The sequence below is a fragment of the Sorex fumeus genome, unplaced genomic scaffold (assembly GCF_029834395.1).
Source record: "Sorex fumeus unplaced genomic scaffold, SorFum_2.1 ptg000102l, whole genome shotgun sequence".
Classification (NCBI taxonomy): domain Eukaryota; kingdom Metazoa; phylum Chordata; class Mammalia; order Eulipotyphla; family Soricidae; genus Sorex; species Sorex fumeus.
In genome coordinates, this window is record NW_026606159.1 from 184,056 (window position 1) to 191,252 (window position 7,197).

Here is a 7,197-nt window from a genome sequence, read left to right on the forward strand (position 1 = left end):
CAGGTGACTGGGCAGGGACTGGTCCTTGAGCCAAAAGCAGCCAACCGGGTGTCCTGGGGTGATGATGGAGCCTGGCTGTCTCTGTATTGGATCCAGATTCATCAGCTGTTCTCTCTCTCTCTCTCTCTCTCTCTCTCTCTCTCTCTCTGTCTCTCTCTCTCTCTCTCTCTCTCTCTCTCTCTCTCTCTCTCTCTCGGAGACCTGCTCAGAGGAATCAGGACTTGCCCTGTTCTCTTTACAAAAGACTCAGCCGTAGGTAGGATCCCCCCGCCAAGTAATATTTCACTAATAAAACAATGCAGGGAAAACCTTTTCCTGGGAAAGGAAATCTGCTTCTCTCTCCCTTTCTTTCCCTTTTTGCTTTGGCAGCTAGATTCTCCCACACCCTTTTAATTAGAGCATTTCAAGGTTTGCATCAGAACTGAACAGAAGTGGGGGTGGAGAGAGAGTGGGGAGGGTACTTGCCTTTTCGTAACCAACCTGGGTTTGATCCTTGGCATCCCATAAGATCCCTGGAGACTGCCAGGAGTGATCCCTGAGCTCAGAGCCAGGAGTAAGCCCTGAGCACCACTGGGTGTGACCTGCAAACGAAAAAAAAAATGGAACTGAACAGAAGGAGTAGGGATTTTTCCATACAGCCCATACCCCCAGATATAGCCTCCCCTCTGCTACCATATCCACAGGGGCACATTTGTCACCACCGACAAGCCTCCCTGACCCATAATTACCACCCAAAGCTTATAGCTTACATCAGGGGTCTTGTTCTGTGCTGTATATTCTAAGAGTTCTCATAAATGTATAATAATCTGTAGCATTATTATACAGAAATATATAATAATCTATAGTACAGTGTTCTATAGAGTAATTTCTCTGTGCTCCAAAATCTCAGCCCCAAAATTCATCCTTCTCGCCTCCCTGACACCTGTCCCTTCACCAGTGTACATTTTCTTGTTATGTCCTGGGAAGGGAGTTTCGCTCGCACATTGACCAGACCAGACACGAGGATGCAAGCGCAAGGCCCCTTTATTGCTAGCTCGAGCTAGAGTCCGAGTCTCATCCAACACAGTGGAGTCTTGACAAAGACCCCAACTCTGAATTCTAAGCGGTTTATATAGGGTTTGGTTATTACATAACAGCATTTTTTCTAGGAACTGGCAATATGTTTCCAAATCTGGCCCCTATCTGGTCCTGTCCCTTCAGGGACCAGCATTATGTTTCCAGCTCTTGGTCCCTGTCCAGTCCCGTGGCTCCACTCCCTAGACCCTCTCTGCTTGGCTGGGCACCACTGCCCATGCCCCCTACTCTGATAGGCTGTTGCCACAGGGTGGTTTATCTGACCAGGGTGATGTTGTTCTCTGAGAAGTCAGGACTTTCTGATAGGGGAAACCGGAAGTTAGGCCTGCTGAGTTTTGGTCTTAAAGTGGAGCCTGTCATAACTCCACTTCAGCCTCATATTCTACCAACAATACCCCCAGTGTCCCTCCTGCCATCCCTTCCCCCCACCTCACCCTGCCTTTGTGGCAGACAGCTCTGTCTCTGTCGCTCTGTCTCTCTCTGCCTCTCTCTGTCTCTGTCTCTCTCTTTCGGCAGGGCCTTAAGGTTTGCAATACCGGCTCTGAAAGGTTATCCTGTCTACCCTTTACCTACTTTCAGCACTCTTACCAGTTGAGCGCTTGCTCAGAAAGTAAAATGCTAACTCTAATTTTATCTTTCTCTTCACGAAGCAAAAAATGCATATTAATTTAGCTGCTCTTCACTGGATAAAGATACGATCACAATGCACACAATATATGACCAATCACGTAGCGCCAGTGCACATGGGCAACCCCAGTGCCATCTGAAGAACTCTGGTCTAGCCCGGCTTCTTAGGTATGCTCCTTCCCTCTAGTGAAGTCAGTCCTTAAACAAACCTCTCACAAGCACAGTCATGACTCTTGACTGTGCCTCCACTTTCTCAAGCGTGTGCTTTCACTTTTGTAAGCCTCACATGTATTCAAACTCTGTCTCATCCTCGGGATCTTCCTAGCAAAGAAGACAGGGACCTAGGTTCTGGGTTGAGGCCAATCACCTCTTCCTCCACCTGAAAGAATACTGCTCATCTCTACTTAGGTTTTCTTTTACTAATATTGCTACTTTTGTTTGTTTGTTTTGGGGACACACATGGCACTGTTCAGGACTTACTTCTGGCTCTGTTTGTGAATTATTTCTGGTGCATTCAGGGGGACCACCGGGGATGCAGGGGATTGAACCCGGGTTGACTGCATGCAAGGCAAGCCCCTCCCTGCTGTACTATCACTCTGGCCCCTCTACTTAGCTTTCACAACTCTCCATGGGCTCCAAGTTCAAGTTGGCAGGGCAAGTAAGTCCCCAGGCTGTGTCCCCAGGTTTGACAGCCACCTCTGCCAAGCAGGGACTCACCTGGATTCCTCTCTATTCCTGTGTCTTCCCCCAAGACTAATCTCCAGCATCACGCACACCCAGTGGAGCACTACTCAGCTAGATATAGGAAAAAATGAAGTGTTTGCCTTTGAGGCAACATGGATGGAACTGGAAAGGCTAAATGGATAGTGAGAAGGGAAAAAAGGAAGACTGGATAATCTCGGTCCTATGCAGGAGATAGAGATGCAAAGCGAGGGGACAGATGGAGTCGCATGAAAACAAACCCTTGGATGCTACATGCATCAATGAAACCTCCACAGGAGACTTTCCTCCATGACTAATGGAGGGGAAGAGGCTTCTTGGACTGTGGCAGGTATTCAGGTGGTGGGCATGGGGGTGGTAACATACATTTGAAAAGATGTAAAATTATTTGGAGGTGGGGGATTTGGATCACCCAGCCATGATCCGGGGCTATTTCTATTGTTCAGAGACACTCCTAAAATTGCTCAGGGATCGATAGGTGGTGGTGGGGATGGAACTAGGATCTCTCTCTCTCTCTCTCTCTCACCTTCTCTCTCTCTCTCTCCCTCCCTCCCTCTCTCTCTCTCTCTTTCTCTATCTCATCTGGAGGTGTGAAATTTTAGCCCTAAAATACATACCATCTTGTAAACCACTGTTGTCCCAAACAAATAAATAAATCAAACTGAAAAATAAAAATTAAAAAAAAATGAAGACAGTGTTGCCAAACTCATGAAATGGAAAGCAACATTCAAAACATTATAATTGGCATATCTTTACAGATAAAATATTCTACCTTGGCAAATATATCCAAAAGGAAGTGGATGTTGCTATATTTAGAACATGAAAAAAAAAAGGACTGTTGTGAGGTATTCACACAGATAAACAAGCTCAAAACCAGTCTCAAAATGTTCCACCTGTTGCCCATTTGGAAACATTAAGAAAGTACAAAAAATTTTTTGGTTCATTTTTTTATTGATTTTGGTACTCTGGTCCCATTGGTGGTACTCTGGGCTTACTCGTGGTTCTGCACTCAGGAATCACTTCTGGCCGGGACCACATGGGGTGCTGGAGATTGGCCGCGTACAAGGCAAACACCCTATCTGCTGTCCTCTCCAGCCCCAAAGTATCAAAGTTTATAGAGTTTCCTTCACTATGTTGCTCACCCCCACCCCCAAGAATGTGGTAGAGCTAAGACTTGTTTGTTGCAAAACTGAAAACCTCTGGTTCCAGTTCGGAGAAGCTGAGTTCTGGCAGGAGGGAGGCATGCCATGCTCTGCTCCTTGAACTCCATCTGTGTGTTTGCACCTGGAAAATGGAACTTGCAAACTTTTGGAAGCCCACAAAGAGTGTTTGGGTTCTCCACCTTGGTCACAGTTAATAGAACTTTCACAGAATTTGCATTTCACTTCCTTGTGGTCTTCCCTCTAGCCCCTGCCATCCCCCAATACCCATAACGTTGGCGATCATCCTGTTATTTTCCCATTCCTTTAGACGATAAATTTTTACCTTTCTGGGTGCTCTTCCCCAACGATGATGCTAATGATGCTTTTTTAGTTTTTTATATTTGATTTACCCATTTTCAGAATTCCTACAAACGCTACACTGAGGGGAGGTAGAGTGGGCCAAGGAGACATTTTTGTAGAATGCTACCTAAAAATGACAAGGCATCGCTTGTCCATATCAAGGATGGGGAGTTGCTGGTGGGGATTATCGGCAAACAAAGCACCTCTGGAACCACCCCAGCACTAGGACTGCAACCCCCCACTCACCCAGAGAAATATTGTTCCATTCCTCAGCTTTCTAGCACAGCGGGTAGGGTGTTTGCCTTGACTGCGGCTGACCTGGGTTTGATTCCTCCATCCCTCTCGGAGAGCCCAGCAAGCTACTGAGAGTATCCTGCCCACATGGCAAAGCCTGGCAAGCTCCCCGTGGCGTATTCAACATGCCAAAAACAGTAATAACAAGTCTCACAATGGAGATGTCACTGGTGCCCGCTCAAGCAAATCGATGAACAATGGGAGGACAGTGCTGCAGTACTACAGCTTTCTTCTACCTGTTCTTTGGGGATAGGATGAGACTCTCACAAGTTCTTTTGTGATACACTGGAGAGAATAACAGAGCTGGTGTGTGGCCAGCTAATGGTGAGGCTTTGTAGAAGAATTTGCTTAGCTCCTTCGATGGAGAATCATGCCAGGATTGGAGACTTATCATGAAGATTATGCAAGACCGCATCTGGGATTGGCTTTCTTCTGGTGAGGGTCCAAGAAATCTCTGTTTCTCATTTGCTTCTAATCTTTTCCTGCAGTACCTCCTCCCCACTCTGGCAGTTAATCGAGTTGGGGAAGGGGAGTGTGGTGAGAGTGGGGGGCGCAGCTTGACCACGGGGTCATGTGTGTGAGCTCTGAAGCCACACCACTGGGTTCAGACCCACAGTTCTTTCTTCCACTAACCGTCACACTGACAACCAAGAATGCTGTCTCTAAAATGGGATCAGAGCATAAAATGGGTACAGGGTGGGGGTTCATGGAGATGTTTGGGTAGACAGCATTTGGTCGGTCGGACGCTGTCCAGAAATGGTCGTTTACATCAGCAAGTTTCTGTCCTGTGTCTTCTATTAGGAACCCACAATTCTTGATGTGAAAACCTTTGAGACCAAAGGTCTTCTTCTGGAATCCAGAAATGCGATGGAATTCAGATAAGAAGCTATGGCACGTGTGTCACTCACAGCATCCCACCCTGCCCCCACGACGAGAGGCCCCCCTACCCCCCAACTCAGCACCACGGAGACCTAAGGGGCTGTTCTGGAAAAGTGGGATGGGAAGTGAACTCAGGGTATAAATAATTGCATGTCAGCTCTGGGCCAGTTTTGCTGCCAAAGGAGTTTGTGCCAAATTTAATTAAAACAACACACCAAACTTTGGCTTTCAGAGCTATTTTTTGAATGTTGGGCCCTATGCAGTCATAATTTCTCCCTCTTTCTGTTCAGCAATGTCTGTGACCTGTTTCTGCTTTAAGCAGCGCCACTAGCTACATTTTTATATTTTTATTTGATCCGTCCAAGACTTCCTTTGAACTCTTCAGTTCGCTTTGACATCCCGTGTTTGACTTCTCCCTCTTGCCCGTCTCTCCCTCCTTCCTCCTTCGGGGATTGTTATGTTTCTTTCTGGGGGAAGGGGACACACACAGCTGGCACGCAGTCTGTTTCCACTGTCTTGGCTTCCTCTTGCTCACTATTACATTCTTTCCAGACTCTCACCTTCTCTTCCCTCTCCTCTGCTGATCTTGGACACAAATGGTCTCTTCTGTAGTGAGGACCCCTCCCTCTATTCCTGTGTAAGGTTCATCTTTCATAGTGCCCTTGATTTTTTGTTTCACCCTGGGGAGTCCAGCCCAGTTCCAAGTCCGTCATCTTCCTCTCTCTCTCTCTCTCTCTCTCTCTCTCTCTCTCTCTCTTTCATGTCCCCCAGCGATTCCTCTTGGTCTACTCCATTTTACAATGCCAGCGATATCATTCTGATCATTGACTGGGCTCTGACTGTGTACTGAGTACTTTCCACGGATCATTTCATTTCAGCCCACAGCACACTATGAAGTAGGGACTCTCTTAATCCCCATATTTCAAATGAGAATGTTCAGGCTGTGAGATAAAGCAGCTTGATCGAGTAGTCAAGGAGCAGAAGAGGAATTCAGAGCCTGTTGCACTGAATATTTGCCTACAGTCCCTGTTGCATTAAACGGATTCCAAAACCCATGATCTCAGTCACCGTTCCCCTGCTTCTGCCAGTACTGTGGCCGTTAAACAACCCACTCATTTCACTTCTATTCTACTGCCGGGTTCTTGAATCCGATTCCTCACTGCCTCCTTCTATGTAGGATGTTATTTAAATTGAACGATGTGTTCAGGTTTGCCCCTTCCCGTGGCTGGATTCTCAGTCCTTATCTTTTCCCCGATGACACAGAGAGAAGATTCTAGAATCCCTGCATATTGAGGAAGGGGACCATAGGGACAGCTATTTAAAAATATCCTTATTGCCACAGACCACTGAAGTGTGCTGGAATTAGGTGCTGGGTCACAGGCACAACCTGGGGAGCTCTGTTACTATGTATGTACCTGGGAACATGTCATTCAGAGTCACATACTGGCAAAACAGCAGTACATCACGGACTTTCCAGGTCCATCTGTGACTGGTTGAGCCCATGATTATGACATTGAGGTAACTCTGCTATGCTGCAGTCAGATACACTTACTGCACCCCGACTTGCTACCACTAAGGGGGATGTCCCTTCCACAGCAGATCGGCGTTGGTTCAGGTGGCTTTTCTTTGCTAGTGAGACAACCTGGAGATGTTTTCAGCTTGCCACACCACCTTCTCAAAGTCCTCCCCATTCTGAGATGGCACGGGGTGTAGCATATTGACAAACCTAAGGAGTCAGCATTTCAGTTTTCAGAGAAGGGGACTTTTCATTGAGATGACTTGTGCAACAGAGATTGATACTATCAGATTGATACTATCACTGTCCCAACTCTTTTTTTACACTCTATATTTTTGTGCATGAACTAGAGTTATTTAGGATAATGTTTCTTGTCTCTATTCACCCCTTTGAGTTTATTATCAGTGCCATCCTATTTAGTTACATCAGTAGTTCCAAGGAAGACTTTCATTGGTTGGTTCTGGGTCACATGCCCATCAGAAAACAATCCCTACGAGTGGTAGACAGCATCTCCAGAATCTCATATGGTTCCTCAAACCCACCAGGAGTGAACCCCTGAGTTCATAGGAGGAGTAAGCCCTGAAG